The sequence below is a fragment of the Equus caballus genome, unplaced genomic scaffold (assembly GCF_041296265.1).
Source record: "Equus caballus isolate H_3958 breed thoroughbred unplaced genomic scaffold, TB-T2T haplotype2-0000490, whole genome shotgun sequence".
NCBI lineage: Eukaryota > Metazoa > Chordata > Mammalia > Perissodactyla > Equidae > Equus > Equus caballus.
Genome location: NW_027221894.1, coordinates 305,493 through 325,014, shown reverse-complemented (window position 1 = coordinate 325,014; position 19,522 = coordinate 305,493). Strand labels below are relative to the sequence as shown.

Below are 19,522 nucleotides of genomic sequence, written 5' to 3'. Positions count from 1 at the left end.
CCTATGTACAGCAGACTGGAACCCTGCCTGATCTTTTTGTGCCATCCTCTCACCTTCCATCACTGTATCAGACAAGGTTCTGGTGCTATTCATAGGGTTCTAATGACCAGTTCTTTTGGAAGTGGGTGGCCAGTCTTTCTTCCTAGTCTATCTCATTCTAGAAGCTCTGCTGAAGCCTGTCCCCCATGGGTGACCCTGCTGATATTTGAAACACTGGTGGCATAGCTTTCAGCATCACAGCAGCATGCAGTCACCACAGTACGACAACCAAGAGGCAGGTGGTGTGGTTCCCTGACTGGGAAAGGAACCTGGCCTTAACGGTAAGAGCACAGACTCATAACCAATAGATTGAGCAAAGCACTTTTACTGTACTCTCAAATTTAATTTACAGCAAATTCTTTTCTTTGTTTGTTTTCTGAGGAAGATGCACCCTGAGCTAACATCTGTTGCCAATCTTCCTTTTTTCTTTTTATGTGAGCTGCCATCATAGCATGGCCGCTAACAGACAAGTGGTATAGGTCTGTCCCTGGCACCCGAACCCGGGCTGCAAAAGCACAGTGCGTCAAACTTAACCGGTAGGCCACCAGGGCTGACCCTACAGAAAATTCTGATGAGAAGCACTGCACCCCAATTTTAAAGTTAAAAAATGCAGCACTGAGAAAGTAAATGACTTGTCCAATTTTACAATTTTTGCAGAAATTCAAATCTAGGTTTATGTGGTCATAAAGCAGATCTTACAATGTCCTCACCTCAATTCCCTCTTATTTTCAGGTATTCTTTGAAGAAAAATTCAAATAAAAGTAAAATATAACATTTTAAACATAAAATAGAGCTTTTCTTACATTGTTCTCTGACTATTTAAATAATAAATTATCCTAAATTAAAGTTTTCAGAAGGGGTTATGATAAACTTGAAATAAAAGACATTGTAATAAAACTGTTTTATGACAATTAATCTAGATTTTGTGTGGCACTGGAACTTTATTTTCTTCTATAAAATTTTTATTTTTGTTTCTCCTTGGCATTTTTTTCTATTAAAATCCAGAAAATGTTGGGCTTCACGAAGTTATTGGCATCTTAATTTGATCAAAAGCATTTTATTTTTTAATATCAACTATATAGTTTTCAAAACAGGATCTAAACAAAGTCATTTTAGAAATTTGTGAGGAATAGAGACGCAGTACTATGATCTCTGAAATTGGGCCACAATTTTAATTTTTCAAAGCACTTAGTTTTTAAAATAAAATAAAATCACTTAGTTTTTATTTTGGGTAAAATAAAAGGCTCCATAGATATTTCTACTCCTCAGGCAGGGGAGAAAAACACTAATAAACTTTATAATAGTTATAGCAAAAATATTGTTTCTGTAACAAATGAATGGCTTCATTTTCTCAAACTCTAAATACATTGTACGGCCATCAGAAGTAACCTAAGAGAGTTAAATGCAAATATCATTTTAAATATAGCACTTATTGAAAGGACTGTACTTACAGTGTGCCTTTTATACCTATAAATCAAGGGAAACTAAAATCTTCTTGACTATCATTATATTTTTAATGTTAGTAGGAGAGGAACTGATGTGATTAACATATTCAGGCAAGGCCAAATTGAACTTTAAAACTTCTGTTTTATATTTTTATTCAAGTTTGTTCCAACCTTTATAAACTGTCAGCAAATGAGCAAAATAATGAAGATCTGAGGAGTCACAGGGTGTTCTGCAGTGAGTAGAATACTGACCTGGTGATCCACACAGTTTCTCTCACTGACACTTCTACTGCGGGTAGGATCCCATCCAGTTATGTAACACTCTCTGCCTGATCTGTGCCTAATGCACAATCACACGTAATATACTCGTGGGGAGGATACAGTAAAAAAAGAAGACTGATGATGCGTGATATATAGGGGGAAATTACAAGAATCAATGTTTTTGAATTAGGACAATAGAGCTTGAGCTCAAATGGAGGGTTTGATGATGGATTGAAGAGTGAAGACATTGCAGCAGGTGAGAAGGCAGATTCATGGATACAGATACAGGTAGAATTGCAGAGGTGAACTTTGAGGTTCTGATTTACTTCTGTGATTTTTAAAAAGCAGCCCAGGTGATATAGTGAAAATCATTGTTGAGAACTATTCTAGGGTCAGCCTATGGAAGGAGAGCCTGAGATTGGAATTAGAGGAGAGTGTCAAGGAATTGAAAAAACAAGCATTGGCTGAACTATTGCTATCTCTAGAAGTTAAGATAGGATTTGTGGTAGGGAGGTAAACAGTGACCCCTGTGCTGGGAAGAGCTGCCATTGTCGGAAGGCAAGAACTTCAAAGGTGCTAAAATCCCCTCAACAGGCTTAGCTTCACTTCACAATTTCAGTGCAATCCTTGCCTCAGTCTAGGTGATAAGTTTTGGAATTGTCTTCACATTACAATAACTTATGGAACATTAAAATAATAAAAACAAAAAGCTAGTGCCGGGTCTCCCCTTGCTTGAGATGCTATTAATTGATCTGATACGGGGTTCAGTCTAGGTATTTTTAAAAGATCCCCATGTGGTTCTAAAGTGCTGCAGGATAGAAAACCCGGCTCTGGGTGAAGGAAATATAAAGCATCAGAAGCACGTTAGTTAAAACAAAACGAAACAGAGAAAGATTTTCGCTGGTTCTTCTGTCATTTTCCGCAGTCACATGCCCACCCTAGTAATCAGAAAATAAAGCATCTATGACCCCTCTCTCCTTCCTTGAATTTCTCGCCTCTTGCCCTCTTCCTCCACCCCTCCTGCTCCTTTTACTGGATGCTATTGCCAACCCCCACTGCAGAGCACATTGTGAATAACTTTTAGATTATTGTGAAGCATTCTCGTACCCACGTTTTTGCCTCCCCCCACCTCCTTCCTTCCTTTTTTTCTTCCTTCGTTCTATGGGCTTCAGGAAAATGCCTCAGTTTAAGATATACTTTAATTCAAATTTTCAGGAACACTAAATTAGACTGCAAAGCTCTGAACATGTGCTCTTTTTCAATACTTCTGTCCCTTTTTGGACTAAAAGCATATATCACCCAGCACTCTGAGCCTAATTCTTCTGTCTGGACCTCCTCACTGCATCCTGAGCACTTGACTGGGCGTACAGCTCTCTAATTCAACCTGAAGAAATCAAATTGGCTTACACTTACATATATGTCACTTTTTCAAGCATTCATTTTAAAAATAAATTTATTCTACTTAAGTGTATTTTGTTTGACATAAAGCTTTGATTATTGTATTTGAATAAGGATCACACCCTCAAATATTAAAAGAAAATTTTCATTGAAAACCTCTTTTAAAATATTTAACACTAAAAAATTTGCTTGATTCTTTTCATGGTGCACTTACCACAGTGAAAACTCATCATTTTAGTTACTGTTTGAGTTTGCAATACCTCCTTGTCCCGTTTGATGAAATGAGTATTTCATGGAGAATCCACAGCAAGAACGATAAAAATGTCCTTACCCTTCCCACAGAAGCTAACATCAAGAAGAGTTTTCAAATATTCCCTCTATGCCATGGAAACACCTAGAGCAAGATCGCTCAAGCTGTGCTGTTTATCTATTTTCACTAGGGCTTTCATTTGATCTTCAGAGAAAGGGGAGGAAGGCTGTGGCATATCACTGGCCCACATTCCCACCTCTAACCAGAGAACCAGAGCTAGTGCAGGGCCACGTGACATTTATTGAATCTACACTTAACATTTTGTTCTTGAGTAAAGAGTTTGGCTATTACAAAATTTTTCTTTTAAAAGTAGAAAATCACTAACTAGAGGCAGATAAGATAGCAAATTGTGAAGAGTCTGCTGAGTACATTGATTATAGACCTGTGTGTGTGTGTGTGTGTGTGTGTGTGTGTGTGTGTGTGGTCCTAAGTTATTAAGATTTTGTCATGAATTCTAGGAACATTTCGGGCTCCACACAGCATAGGCATTGGTCATCACCCTCCTTACAAATTATACACTTATAAATTGTTCTCTCTGTTTATCCTGAGGAAAAGCAGAAGGATGAGCCTATCCATGAAGGGAAGACAGGAAAAAAGATCGAATGCTTTAATCACAGTGTTATCTTGGGGAATTGCTCCAGGAACTTATTTCCTCATAAAGTATCTTTTAATGGAAAGCAACAGGAAAACAACTGATATCTGGTAGTGGATACTGCCGTGAATGATGCATGTATTTCTACTTTTGAGAGAAATGCTGATGATCCAAATAAGTACTATTAGTCCTCAAAATAGAAAACAAAATCTTGTCATGGAATTTTGAAACGTTGTTGAGTCTATTATTCTGACAATAAATGGAACTGATTTTTACAGCAGATATAAAGTTAATATAAAGTTAATATTCTCTTAATAGAGAATATTAAGCTGGAAACTTAAAGCAGCCACCAGAGCTTCAGATGTTTCAGGGAAAAAATAGCTCAAATCCTCCACTTTTTTTATCTGTAGACAGCAGTATTTGTATTTAAGAAAAGAAGAGCTTCTACATTATTGAAACACTTCTGGAAGGGGAAATTTCTCTAAATGTTTTTGTCTAAGATTATTGTTATTTATAAGTTGTACTCCAGTCTAATCATAAAGAAGACTTGAAGTCCACATTAATTTTTCAGTATCCAGCAGGGACTTGAAGACATGTGATTTTCCTTGTGAAACTAAGTAAAAGATTGGCCTAGAGTGGAAAAAATCCTTCTGTGATAAAAATAATATAGAAAGGCTGAATAAAAAGTGAAATATTATGGCGGTCATGATTCTAAACAATGGCATCAAGAATCATAGAAACGCAGGAAATACAGACCCATCATTTTCAGGTTCAGATATTTACAAGTGACTCTGCAGGTCATTGATATGTGGCTATTTTTAGTTTCTTAGGAGGCTTCTGGATGGGAATGAACAACTGGGCTATGGAGGTAGACAACTCAGTTGCTGACCAGCCACCTCACAAAGCATGTAAGCATGATTTTCTCCTTCGTTTCTGCCTTTGCTAAACGTATTGTGATTAGGCTTACATGGCATTTCTTAGTGCAAATGGAATGAAAAAGAAATCCAACTGAAGGGCTGTTTACGCTAGTGATGAAGGGTTACAATTGGAATCTTTTATGCGAAGTTGAATAAATTGAAGTGCAAGAGTTGAATTGTGGGGCAGTTTATGCATATGTTTATATGCATATGTATAATTTTAGACAGTGCCCCAATAAACATAACATTCTTCCTCAATGCATAGATAAAAACGGATGTAAGATGGCTGACTCATTCATTTGATTTCAGGAGATGTTCACAGGAAAGTTGAGACTCTCATGAGACATAATAATTCTGGGTAAAATCAAACTTCCAGGTATTGATTACATGAAGGAGCTGATATTTAGGGCACATAAGCTTGAAAGCACTGATATGAATATACCCTTGCTCAGGAATTACAAGAAAAAACAACTTTATGTGCATAAGGATAAGTTAAGAGAAGAAGAATCATTCTCTGACCATATATTCTAGAGAAATATTCTAATCTAGCAAAGAATCTCTAGAGAGAAGTATAATAAGACATAATACCCTACATATACTGGATGACAAAACCTTCTGAAACATGCACATCTAAGGAAAAACAAGTCAAGGGTACTGATCAGTTTATGGGCAATGGGCCAAAAATTTAAATAGAAAGAAGTTTACTGTATTATTCTACAAACTATAGGTCATTAAGGGGTGAAGAATAGGGACCTGTTATATGCTGGATATAATAAAATAAATGATTAGCTGAAAGTACAAAGTACAAAGTTTCTGTTTTCCTTTAATTGCTTTGGGATCGCAGCAAAGAACAGATATGGTACAGGGTCAGGTGTAAGTCACTTGTGCATCTTAATGTTGCGATGTTTATTTTCCCCTTATAATGTCATATACTTTCAGCCTCTTGACCAAGATACAATACATACATTCAACAGGATCACATTTAGTCTTTGAATATACTGAGTGTGACGTGAGAAGATATTGAATGGAAATTCATAATAAAGAACCATTAGATCAAGGGAGGTCTAAAACATTAAATAATTTTGAAGAGCTCTGTGGAAAGAAAGGAAATTATTTCAAAGGATAACCTCTTAAAAATAAAATACTATATTTCTAAGAGAGCAGATGGTAAAATTATTGAGTACAATGCTTAAACTGAGTTGAAAAAGCTGATTCAAAGGCCACCAAGGAGGAGCTGCTGGCATATCCAGGAAATGGGGTTAAATTTGTCAAAAAAGACAAAACTGCAATTTCAAGAATTAGGAGAAGGTATTTGGGAATCTTTAAAACGTAGTAAACATTTTTTATGCAGTATGCTGTTAACCAGCAGACCATCCAGTTGTGATTTGCTAAGAAAAACAAGCAAACAGAACTTTGAGATCATATCTTTTTCTGATTCCTCTAAAAGTTGCCAATCATAATGCTCTTAAAAATAAAATTTACCTCTTTGTGTATGGCTATTTCCATAAATCACTCATAGCCTCCTCTTCAACCGTCTCCCAAATATTTTCCACCAACTAATTCACTTACACAGGATGATGCAGTCACTTATTAGAATGCCAAGAGGAGATTTGATTCATCCTGCTATTTATCCTTTTTTTTGCAATTTTTCATCAACTTCAGCTATATTTACTGTAAGATCCATTAGGACAAAGAGGTTACTTATTTTTATCACTGGAGTATCCCAAGCACAACATCCTAACACAGACTCCAACACAGAATAAATATTCAAAGAATCTCCCTGGATAAATGAAGTCATAGGTACATAAATATGCATTAAATGCAGACATTATTCTCTTTTTTCTTTATTCTCAATTTCAGCATTATCAACAATGTGATTGTCATGCTTCAGTTTAATGAGCTGAAGAAATATATGGCTCATGCCAGTGCATTGAAGAGTATTAATACCATACTGAGAGATGTAAAAGACTGACGTATCCATTCTCGATAAGTATGAACTGAATAGCCCCTAGTCTCATATGAAAGATAATATAAGCATCAGTTTAATTTCAGAAGCCCATGTATGTGGGTGCATGTATTTGTGTGTATACATATTTATGCAGTGAATTTTTTGAAGGCTCATGTGACTTACAGTATTTAAGATTTTGTTTTTAACAGAAAGATGCTGCAATATTAATTAAGATAAAGAAAAATCAATTTAAAATATATACATTGAGCTTATGTTTCTAGTAATGTGGCAGAGTAAGTATATGAAAGATCCATACTCCTCAAAACAATTGAAAATTCAGACAACAGATAAAAATCACTTTTTTATGAATGGGTGATATAGACAAAATATTAAAGAATCCCCTCTCTGCACCTCCACTCCAAAAAAGAGAAACTGCAAAAAAAATCCAGAGAAGTAAACAAATATTGCTTCAATAAGCTAGTGGTTCCGGTGGGAATATCCACTGATCAACTGTGACCAAAGGCTTTGGTTTCTATAGCCACTTCAGAGGCAAGGGAGCCTGCAGACCAAACAAGATGAGATATTTAGATTAGTGAACCAAGCCCCAAAATAAACTTGAGACCATGGAGATCTAAACCCTCAATGAAATGGTGAACTAGGGGGAAAAATCTATCTTACAAGAGAAGACAGGTTTTCCTGCTAAGTCACCGACAGCTACTAACTACTGCTGATCTATGATCTACTTCATATGCCCTCCTTGCCTCTCTGGCCGTTAATTTTGTAATGTGACAAGACTCAGTAGTTTGACTCCTTTATTTTCTATCCATATTAATTTCCTTGTGGCATCATCCTGTCTGATAAATTACATTATATATAATATAAAAGATATCATATATAGGTGTATATAGTGTGTGTGTAAAATATATATATAATGATTATTAGAATTGACTTTCAAAATTATATTTTATGCTGTTCTTTTCATGTTGTTGATTTCTGTATAATTACTTTTCAGATTAAAAAGCACCACATTACTATTTGTGTTTTATTTAGTCTCTCCTACATAATGCTGCAGTTTACCTTTATTTCCATTATTATTACATATTTGTGTCTCTTCTGCTGGTGTTTGCATCACGAGAGCAGTATCAAGCCTACTGTTATTCACCAGTGTCCGCGGCACACAATAAAAGTTCAATACCATTTTAAAAAATAAATACAGGAATATAAGGAGGATAGTAACCCTGCGTCCACTTGATTAGAATTTGTACCTTCCAAATTATATAAACTCATCTACGTCCAGAGAGGAGGGTGTAGAGTTTTTCTTTGACTCCTACTGTATAGTTCTCTGCACCTTAACCTTTTTATTTGCTCTGAGATCCTGGACCACTCAAGTACAGAAGATAAGACTCCACCTTTTTACTCTACTTTGTAAGTTTATCAGTTCTGTGAAGCAAAACACACAGAAAGGCCTAGCAAGTGACTAACCTAAAAGGAAAAAAGAAACCTACATATTGATAAAAGTAAGCAACAGCAAATCCATCCGACCATTTACATTTTCAAATATTGTTCATCTACATTTTAATTTTTATGTTTGTTTTTACTGCAGTAACATTGGGTTATAACATTATATAACTTTCAGATGTATATCGTCACGTATTTCGGATTCTGTGTAGGTTATATCATGTTCACTACCCAAAGACTAATTACAAGTCATCACCACACCCATGTGCCTAATCATCCTTTTCATCCTCCCCCCTCCCCTTCCCCTCTGGTAACCACCAATCCAATCTCTGTCTCTATGTATTTGTTTGTCGTTGTTTTTATCTTCTACTATGAGTGAGATCACGTGGTATTTGACTTTCTCTCTCTGACTTATTTCACTCAGTATAATACCGTCAAGGTCCATCCATGTTGTCACAAATGGCCAGATTTCATCATTTCTTATGGCTGAGTAGTGTTCCATTGTGTATGTACACCACATCTTCTTTATCCATTCGTCCCTTGATGGGCACCTAGGTTGCTTCCAAGTCTTGGCCATTATGAATAATGCTGTGATGAATGTAAGGGTGCATATATCTTTATGCGTTAGTGTCTTCAAGTTCTTTGGATAAATACCCAGCAGAGGAATAGCTGGATCATATGGTAGATCTATTCTTAATTTTCTGAGGAAATTCCATACCATTTTTCCACAATGACTGCACCACTTTGCACTCCCACGAGCAGTGTACAAGGATTCCCTTCTCTCCATATCCTCTCCAACACTTGTTATTTCCTGTCTTGTTAATTATAGCCATTCTGCTATACTATACTATAATTAGTATACTGTACTATACTATAATCAGATGATATCTAATTGTAGTATTGATTTGCATTTCCCTGATAGTTAATGATGTTGAACATGTTTTCATGTGCCTGTTGGCCATCTGTATATCTTCCTTAGGGAAATCTCTGTTCAGATCTTTTGCCCATGTTTTAATTGGGTGGTTATTTTTGTTGTTGTTGAGATGTATGAGTTCTTTGTATATATTGGATGTTAACCCCTTATCCAACATGTGGTTTGCAAATATCTTCTCCCAATTGTTAGGTTGTCCTTTTGTTTTGTTGATGGTTTCCTTTGCTGTGCAGAAGCATTTTAGTTTGATGTAGTCCCATTTGTTTACTTTTTCTTTTGCTTCCCTTGCCCAGTCTGATGTGGTACTTGAAAATATGATGCTAAGACCGATGTCAAAAAGCATGCTGCCTATGATTTCCCTTGTCAGAAATTAGCTCTCCATATATTTGTGGGTTTATTTCTGAGCCCTTGATTCTCTTCCATTGATCTGTGTGTCTGTTTTTGTGCCGGTACCATGCTGTTTTGGTTACTATAGCTTTGTAGTATATTGTGAAATCAGGGAGTGTGATACATCCAGCTTTCTTCTTTTCCCTCAGGATTCCTTTGGCAATTCATAGTGTTTTGTTGTTCCATATAAATTTTACGATTCTTTGTTCTATTTCTGTGAAAAATGTTTTTGGAACTTTGATCAGGATTGCTTTCAATCTATAGATTGCTTTAGGAAGTATGGACATTTTAACTATATTAATTCTTCGAATCCAAGAGCACGGAATATCTTTCCATTTCTTTGTGTCTTCTTCAATTTCCTTCAACAATGCTCTATAGTTTTTGGTGTACAGATCTTTCACCTCTTTGTTTAAGTTTATTCCTAGGTATTTTATTCTTTTTGTCGTAATTGTAAATGGGATTGTATTCTTAATTTCTCTTTCTTCTTCTTCATTGATAGCGTATAGAAACACAACTGATTTTTGTATGTTGATTTTGTATACTGCGACTTGACTGTATTCATTTATTATTTCTGAAACTATTTTAGTAGATTCTTCATGGTTTCCTATATATAAAATCATGCCGTCTGCAAATAGTGAGAGTTTCACTTTGTCCTTTCCAATTTGGATCCCTTTTCTTTCTTTTTCTTGCCTGATTGCTCTGGCTAAGGACTTCAAATACTATGTTAAATAAGAGTGGTGACAGTGGGCATCCTTGTCTGGTTCCTGTTCTTAGAGGGCTAGCTTTCAGTTTTTCTCCACTGAGAATGATATTAGCTGTGGGTTTGTCATATATGGCCTTTATTATGTTGAGGTATTTTTATTCTATATCCATTTTCTTTAGAATTTTTATCATAAATGGATGCTGTATCTTGCCAAATGTTTTCTCTGTATCTATTGAGATGATCATGTGATTTTTTATTCATTTTGTTAATGTGGTGTATCACATTGATTGACTTGCAGATGTTGAGACCCATCCAGGAATCTCATCCCTGCATCCCTGGAATAAATACCACTTGATGATGGTAAAAGGTCTTTTTATTGTATTACTGTATTTGGTTTGTCAATCTTTGTGCTGTCCTTACCTGGTTTTGTTATCAGGGTAATTTTGGCCTCATAGAAAGTGTTAGGAAGCGTTCCATCTTCTTTGATTCTCTTACATAGTTTGAGAAGGATAGTTATTAAGCCTTCATTGAATGTTTGTTAGAATTCTCCAGAGAAGCCATCTGGTACTGGACTTTCATTTTTTGGGAGGTTTTTGATTACTTGTGTTTGGTCTATTCAAATTCTCTAATTCTTCTTGATTCAGTTTTGGGAGGTTGTATGAGTCTAAGAATTTATCCATTTCTTCTAGGTTATCCAATTTGTGGGCATATAGTTTTTCATAGTATTCTCTAATGACCCTTTTTATTTCTGCAATATCTGTTGTAATTTCTTCTCTTTCATTTCTAATTTTCTTTATTTGAGCCTTCCCTCTTTTTTTCTTGGTGAGTCTGGCTAAGCATTTGTCAATTTTGTTTATCTTCTCAAAGAACCAGCTCTTAGTTTCATTGATCCTTTTTACTGTTTTTCATTTTTAGTCTCGATTCCATTTATTTCTGCTCTGATTTTTATTATTTCCCTCCTTCTGCTGACTTTGGGCTTGTTTGTTCTTCTTTTTCTAGTTCTCTTTGGTGCATTTTAAGGTTATTTATTTGAAATTTTTTTTGCTTGTTGACATGGGCCTGTATTGCTATGAATTCCCCTCTTATGACCTCTTTTGATGCATCCCATAGGAGTTGGTATGTTGTATTTTCATTTTCGTTTGTCTCCAGGTATTTTCTAATTTTGCCTTTGATTTCCTCATTGATCCAATGGTTGTTCTATAGCATGCTATTTAGTCTCCACATATTTCTGACGTTCCTAGTTTTTTTCTCATGATTGATTTCTAGCTTCATAGCATTGTGGTCAGAAAAGATGATTGGGGGTGATTTCAATCTTCTTAAGTTTATTGAGGCTTGCCTTGTTTCCCAACATATGGTCTCTCTTTAAGAATGATCCATGTACACTTGAGAAGAATTTATATTCTGCTGTTTTTGGATGGAATGCTCCCCATATATCTATTAAGTGCATTTGATCAAGTGTTTCATTTTAATCTACTATTTCCTTGTTGACATTTTGTTTGAATGATCTGTCCATTGATGTAAGTGGGGTGTTGAGGGCCCCTACTACTATTGTGTTACTGTTAATTTCTCCCTTTGGGTCTGTTAATAATTGCTTTATATACTTTGGGGTCCCTGTATTAGGCGCATATATATTAATAAGTGTTATGAGCTCTTGGTGGAATGTCCCTTTCATCATTACATATTGCCCCACTCTGTCTCTGATTGCCTTTTTCAACTTGAAGAATGCGTTGTCTGATGTAAATATGCTAACTCCTACTTCCTTTTGTTTGCCATTAGCTTAGAGTATTATCTTCCATCCCTCCACTCTAAGCCTATGTTTGTCTTCAGAGCTGAGATATGTTTATTGGAGGCAGCACATTGTTTGGTCTTATTTTTTAATCCCTCCAGCTACTCTACATCTTTTGATTGGAGAATCAATCCATTTTCATTTAGAGTCATTATTGATATATGAGCACTGAATACTACCATTGTATCTCTTGTTTTCTGGTTGTTCTCTTTATTTGTTGTTTCTCTTTCTTTGTATTCCTGACTACCATTTCATTTCAGTAGTTTTCTGAAGACGTTTTTCTCCATTTTCTCTCTTTTTATGAACTGTGGCTTCTTCTCTGATTTTTGTTTAGTGGTTACTGTGAGGATTGTATAAAAGATGGCATTGATGAGATAGTCCCTTTTCTCATAGCCTGTTATCTCCATTAACCTAAGCAGGTTCCTTCCCTTTCCTCTCCACTTCTGAGTTATTGTTACAAATTTCTCTGTTTTTTATGATGTGAGTTTGTGACTATGTTGAAGCATTTACCATTACTCTTGATGTTTTCTTTCCCTTTCTCATTTAATTTATAATTCAGTCTTTGCCTCTCTGTTCTGACAGAGAGCTGCAGTTTTCTGTCTATTTATCTCCTTGCTCAGAGCTTTGTAGACCTTTGTCTTTTTGTTTCAGTGTGAGGGCATCTTTAATTATTTCTTGTAGGGGAAGTCTAGTGGCAATGAACTTCCTCAGCTTTTGTTTATCTGCAAGAGGTTTTATTTCTCTATCATATCTGAATGAAAGTTTCATTGGTTATTTTTATATAAAGTTATTTTCTTCTGCCTTGCTGCTCTTAATATTTCTTCCTTGTCATTGGCTTTTGCCATTTTTACTATTTATGCCTTGGATAAAGTCTTTCAGCATTGGTGTGATTACATACTCTATTAGCTTCATATACTTTTAAATCTGGAAACTCCTTTAAATTGGGAAAGTTCTCAGGTATTATTTGTTCAAACAAGCTCTCTGTTCCTTTTTCACTCTCTTCCCTCTGGAATACCTATAATCCTTTTGTTGCTTTTCCTAGTTGAGTGGGATATTTCTTGAAGAATTTGTTCATTTTTAAAATATCTTGGTTCTGTCTCCTCCTCCACCTGTAGAATGACTATATTTTTATCCTCTAAATCAATAATTCTTTCCTCTATAACATCTGCTCTATTTCTTAAGGGTTCTGGATTATTTTTTATTTCACTAATTATGTTTTTCATATCCAGGATTTCTGCTTGATTCTTTTTTATAGTTTCAAGCTCTTTACTGAAGATATTCATTTTATTTCTGATCTCATTATATTGTCTTTTGGAGTTCTCTTGTAAATCATTGAGTTTCTTATGAGATAGATTTTTAATTCTCTGTCATTTAGATTGTAAATCTCTGTGCCTTCAGGGTTGATTTCTGAAGAATTGTAATTTTCCTTCTGGTCTAAATTATTGCTGAATTTTCTCATGGTGTTTGACCAACTAATTTTTTGTCAGGGCAATTGTGGTATTATTAGGTTGCAGATTCCACCTGTTACTGCTAGGGGGAAGCAGAAGAAGAATTTCTGGCCACCACCCCTTCTGCTGGAAGCTGTGGGGGTAGTGTCGGCACTTGCCCTGGCCTGGAGTGGGTTCAGGCTGTTGTGTGGACTGTGCTTGGCAGGTGGGCCTCCTACTGGACTGATCTATGGCCACTTTTTGGCACTTCAGTGGCACGGTGGTCTCCCTCTCCTCATGGGGAAAGTGATCACGTGCAGGCCAACGGTTGCTACTGCCTCTTCCCACAGCCACCCCAGGACATGCTCCCTCCTTTGGTGCTTAGCAGGACTATGGGTGCCTGTGCAGGTCCGGAGTGTGCTTTCCCCAGCATTTTGACCTGCTGCACCCTCTGCTTGTGGTCTGGGGAGCTGTGCTTGATGGACTGGGCTTCTTCACTGGGACCAAGCTTGGGCCACTCCTTAGTGCCATAGGTGCTTAGTGGGCTCCCTCTCCCTGCTGGGAAAGTGATCGTGAGTGGGATAATGGCTGCCACTGCCTTTTCCCACAGCCACCCCAGGACATGTTTCCTCTTTTGGGGTTCAGCAGTACTATGGGTGCCTGCACAGGCCTAGAGTGTGCTTGCCCCAGCCTGCAGATCTGGGCCTCTGCTCATGGGCCAATGTGCTTGGTGTGTGGGGCTTCTTTGCTGGGACTGAGCTAGGGAAGCTCCTTGGTGCCACAGGTGCATGGCAGGCTCCCCCTCCCCACTAGGAAAGTGATCATGAGTTGGCTAAAGCCTGCCACTGACTCCTCCTACTGTCACCCCAGTGCGTGTTTCCACTTTCTGCTCACTTGTACCAGGTGGAAAGTATTTGTCTGCAAGCACAGGGCTACCAGGGGAGAGCAGGGAGTGCTCACCTATCTCTGCCACTTACTGGGTGGCCAGTCCATCCAACCTCAGGTGTAGAGCTGGGTGTGTCTCTCAGGCATCCTCTTGTGCTTCATAGGATTCCACCATTGGTCAGTGAATGTCCATTTAGTGATAGTTAAAAATGGGGAGAGACAAAGGGAACGTTTAACTCTGCCATGTTGCTGATGTCACTCCAGTTTTTATTCTTAATATACTATGAAATGTGATTTATTTTGAGTGGAAGACATTTCCTATTAATTGCTGCAATTAATTATTATAATTACTAACTATTAATAATACACAACTTTGCAGTGAAAATTTTTCAAGGATCAATAAAGATAAAATAACCATAGAGCATATGGAGAACTGCAGTATCAAAGTTCAGAGCTTTTGGGGCTTTTATTGTTAAAATATACTTTATTTCTGAAACAATAGGTTATATGTAACATCAAGGCAACTTGAAATACATTCTTTTCTTTCTTTTTTTAGTGAGATATAATTGACGTATGACATTTTGTAAATTTAAGGTGTACAACGTGTTGATTGAAGGCATTTATACATTGTAATGTGATTATCACCGTGGGGTTAGCTCATACCCTGTTTCACGTCACATGATTATATTTTTGTGGTGATAAAATTTAAGATCTAGTCTCTTGCAACTTTAAAGTATATAATACAGCATTGTTGACTACAATCACAATGCTGTACGTTATCTCCCCAGAACTCGTTCATCATCTAACTGGAAGTTTGTGCCATTTTAGCAGCCTCTCCCTATCCCCCCTCCCCCCAGCACCTGGTAACCACCATTCTACTCTCTGTTTCTATGAGTTCAGCTTTTTTAGAGTCCACATACAAGTGATAAATCATTGAAAATATAGATGTTATAATTGAACCAGTTGAGCAAGGTTTCATTATCTGTATTTTTCTCATTACTATTATTTCTTATCAAATTTCCACAACCCAGAGCCAGGAAAAAGATCATGGCTATTCCATAAAAATCTCCACCTTATTTTTAAACAATAGTTGCAGAACTGTAAAATTATGGAAATTTGCTTCATATACCTCCTAATTTATATTTAACTATCTTTCCTTTTTTTCCTTTAAGGAATTCAACTTGAATTTGCCATCTTTACTTTCCAAGGTTCTTAATAGGCATTAAACGAATGTATTCATGTTAAAGAAAAATAGTAAATTGAGAATTTTTATTAATTTTTACTATTTTTAAGTAATATTCCTAGAGGGAAATTTAGACAAATTATTTTCTATATCTAATATAGATCTAAGTAATAAACTAGCTCAGAATATTCTCTTTTTATAATGTGTGAAATACAGATTAAATTTTACATAGATTAATTGGAAAATATAAATATAAACCAAAAATTATTTTTGTTAAAATGAACTACTTTCATATATCATGTTTTTAACCTTGGTTCAAATAATAGTAAATCCAGAAGATATTCTAAAGTAGATGTTATAATGTTCTTAAACTTTTGAAAGGAGAAACATCTTGCCTTTTTCAAAGTATTCCTGTTTAATAGTACACATATTTGTAGTATTTGTGTTCAGCAAGTGACACCTTTTGTCACTTTTAGAGGAGGAGTCCCACTCCAGCAGGAGCAGCAATCCCAGGATGTCAACTCACTTCATGGTTTGGGGTCACCAAGAAAGGTAAAAGTCACCAGGAACTGGTGATGGAACAGTGCTTTACTCACACTGGGAAGAGACAGAGTGAGATCAGCTTGTACAATGAGCCTGGGTCCCCAGTGGCCAGCAGGTCTTGCCCCACTGCCAACACAGTGTGATGGTCTGCAAGCAGCCCCCCTCCTGCTGCAAGCAAAGGATCCCATCCTTCCCTGGTGGGGTTGACATACCGAAGGCTGGGACTGTGCCTGAGAGCTATCTGAAGCACAAGCTTAAGCAAGACAAAGAAGCACATCAAGCCTGGAATAGGGAAAGAGACTCTCAAGCAAGGCCCTATGTCTAGCAAATGCTGTGAGGGCTCACCATCTCTTTTGCAAGGAAATGTTCCAGGCCCATTACAGGGCCATGCAAAGGTCAAAAGACTGCACACACAAGACTGCATTTTTCAGCAATTTGCAATCCAAAAATATTTATAAACATGATGTGTATAATAAAAGAGTACTAATTCAAAAATAGTTAATAATTTTCTTAAAATATTTTGCATTTCTCCTTTTCTTTAAAGCACCTGGTTTGGGTTATTATAAATCATATTTATTTAAACTACATTATTTGCTTTATTAGTTAAAAGATTCAGCATACTATTAATTCAGTGCTGATGAAATCTACATTTTCTTTTACAATATTATTGTCTATATTCATTATACTGTGCATTAGATCTCTATGGCTGATTTACTACTCATTTCAAGTTTGTACACTTAAATACCATCAGTCTTAACCCCCTTCCCTGGGTAGGCCACCCTTTTACTCTATTTTTTAGAGGTTTAACCTTTTTTAGATTCCTCATATAAGTGATATCCTACAGTACTTGTCTTTCTGTGACTGACATCTTGCTTAGCTTGGTGTGCTTAAAGTTTATACAAGCTGTGGCAAATGGAAGGATATCCTCCTTTCTTATGGCTGAACAATATTCCATTGTGTATGTGTACCACTTCTTTTTTATCTATTCATCCATGATGGGCATTTGGGTTGTTTCCATATCTTAGCTATTGTGAACAGTGCTGCGATAAACGTGAGCATGCATATATCTCATCAAAATGCTGTTTTCATTTCCTTTGGGTGTACAGCCAGAAGTGGAATTGCTGGATTATATGGTAGATCTATTTTTAACTTTTTGAAGACCTTCCATTATGTTTGTCATCGTAGTTGGACCAATACACATTCCCAAGACCTATGTATAAGGGTTCCCTTTTCACCACATCCTTGCCAGCACCTGTTGTCTCTTGTCTTCTTGATGGTAGCCATTCTAATAGGTGTGAGGTGATGTCTCACTGTGGTTTTGATTTGCATTTCCTTGATGACTGGTGATGTTGAACATCTTTTCATGTGTCTGTTGGCCACTTTTATTTTTGAAAAATGTCTATTTTGATCTTTTGCCCATTTTTAAAAATCAAATTTTCTGAGTGTTTTTTGTTATTAAGTTGACTGAGTTCTTTGCATATTTTGGATATTAATCCTTATTAAATATATGGCTTGAAAAGATTTCCTTCCATTCTGTAGGTTGTCTTTTCATTTTGTTGATTGTTTCTTTTGCTTTGTGGATGCCTTTGATTTGATGTAGTCCCATTTGTTGATTTTTGCTTTTGTTGTTTGTCCTTTTGGTGTTGTGTTTAAAAACTTACTGCCAAGACCAATATCACTGAGTTGCTTCCCTGCATTTTCTTCTAGGAGTTTTATGATATCAGGCCTCATATTTAAGTCTTTGATCCATTTCAAATTAACCTTTGTGAGTGGTGTGAGATAGGGGTCTAATTTCATTGTTCAGCATGTGTTTCTTCAGTTTCCCCAGCACCTTTTATTGGAGACTATCCTTTCCCCATTGGGTATTCTTGGCTCTCCTGTTGAATATTAGTTTTCTGGATATACTGGGATTTAGTTTTGGGTCATCTATTCTGTTCCATTGGTCTATATGTCTGTTTTTGTGCCAGTACTACACTGGTTTTATTAACATGGCTTTGTAGGATGGTTTGAAATCCAAAAGTGTGATCCTCTGGCCTTGTTCCTTTTTCTCAGGATTCTTCGGCCATTTAGGGTCTTTCGTGGTACCATGCAAATTTCATGATTGTTTCCTCTATTTTCGTGAAGAATGCCTTTGGTATTTTGATGAGGACTGCATTGAATCTGTAGATGGCTTTGAATAGTATGGCCATTTTAACAGTATTAATTCTTCCAACCCATGGACATGGGATGTCTTTTCATTTGTTTGTGTCTCTTCAATTTCTTTCAGCAGAGTCTTGTAGTTTCATTGTACGAATCTTTCATTTCCTTGGTTAAATTTATTCCCAAATATTTTATTGTTTTTGATGCTATTGTGAATGGGATAGTTTTCTTTATTTCGTTTTCAGATGCTTAATCATAAATGTAAAGGAATGCAATTGATTTGTGTATGTTGATTTTGTATGTTGCCATTCTACCAAAATTGTTAATTAATTACAACCATTTTGGGGCTGAGTTTTGAGGGTTTTCTATATATAAGATCATATCATCAGCAAACAGTGACAATTTTACTTCTTCCTTTCTGATTTGGATGCCTTTTATTTCTTTGTCTTGCCTAATTGCTCTAGGTAGGACTTCCTGTACTATATTGAATGTGAGTGGTGAGAATGGAGATCCTTGTATTGTTTCTTAGAGGAAATAATTTCATTTTTTCTCCACTGAGTATAATGTTAGCTGCAGGTTTGTTGTATATGGTCTTTATTATGTTGAGGTATGTCCCTTCTATACCTGATCTGTTAAAGGCCTTTCTCATGAAAGGATGTTGTATTTTGTCAAATGCTTTTTCTATGTCTATTGTGATGATCATGTGATTTCTATCTTTCATTTCATTGATGTGCTGTATTACATTTACTGGAAATATGCATTTTGATATATTAATGTTTTATCATTTAATACAATTTGTAAGCAATTGCATAGACATTTACAATCCCAAATGTTTGTAAAATAAATATATAATATAAAATTAAATTATATATTATGTACAGTATAAAATATATATATTTGTGTGTGTCTGTGTGTCTGTGTACACTTCATACTCATTGTCAACTTTGTCTTAATCATACCATCTAATTGCTTAGATGGGGAGAACCCTTATGTAAGAGAATAAGCTGATGTTACTAACTTATATGTATTTATGCCTTCTGAGATCGTATAAAAAATAGCACATATACTCCCTGGCCTGTCTGAGTTGGTTGTACAACTTATGCATATAAGGTTTTCCCTCCATAATTGTTTTCTTGATAGAAAAAAAGAGAAAAACTAATTCTACATTCA

General features: G+C 36.1%; 1 long non-coding RNA gene across 1 annotated transcript; it reads left to right on the top strand.

Moving 5' to 3' along the window:
• The first annotated feature begins 92 nt into the window (after positions 1 to 92).
• Positions 93 to 19,522, top strand: LOC138922141 (uncharacterized). Its single transcript, XR_011435220.1, has 4 exons — positions 93 to 320; positions 4,868 to 4,953; positions 6,823 to 8,427; positions 16,147 to 19,522. It is a non-coding gene; the product is annotated as an uncharacterized lncRNA (long non-coding RNA).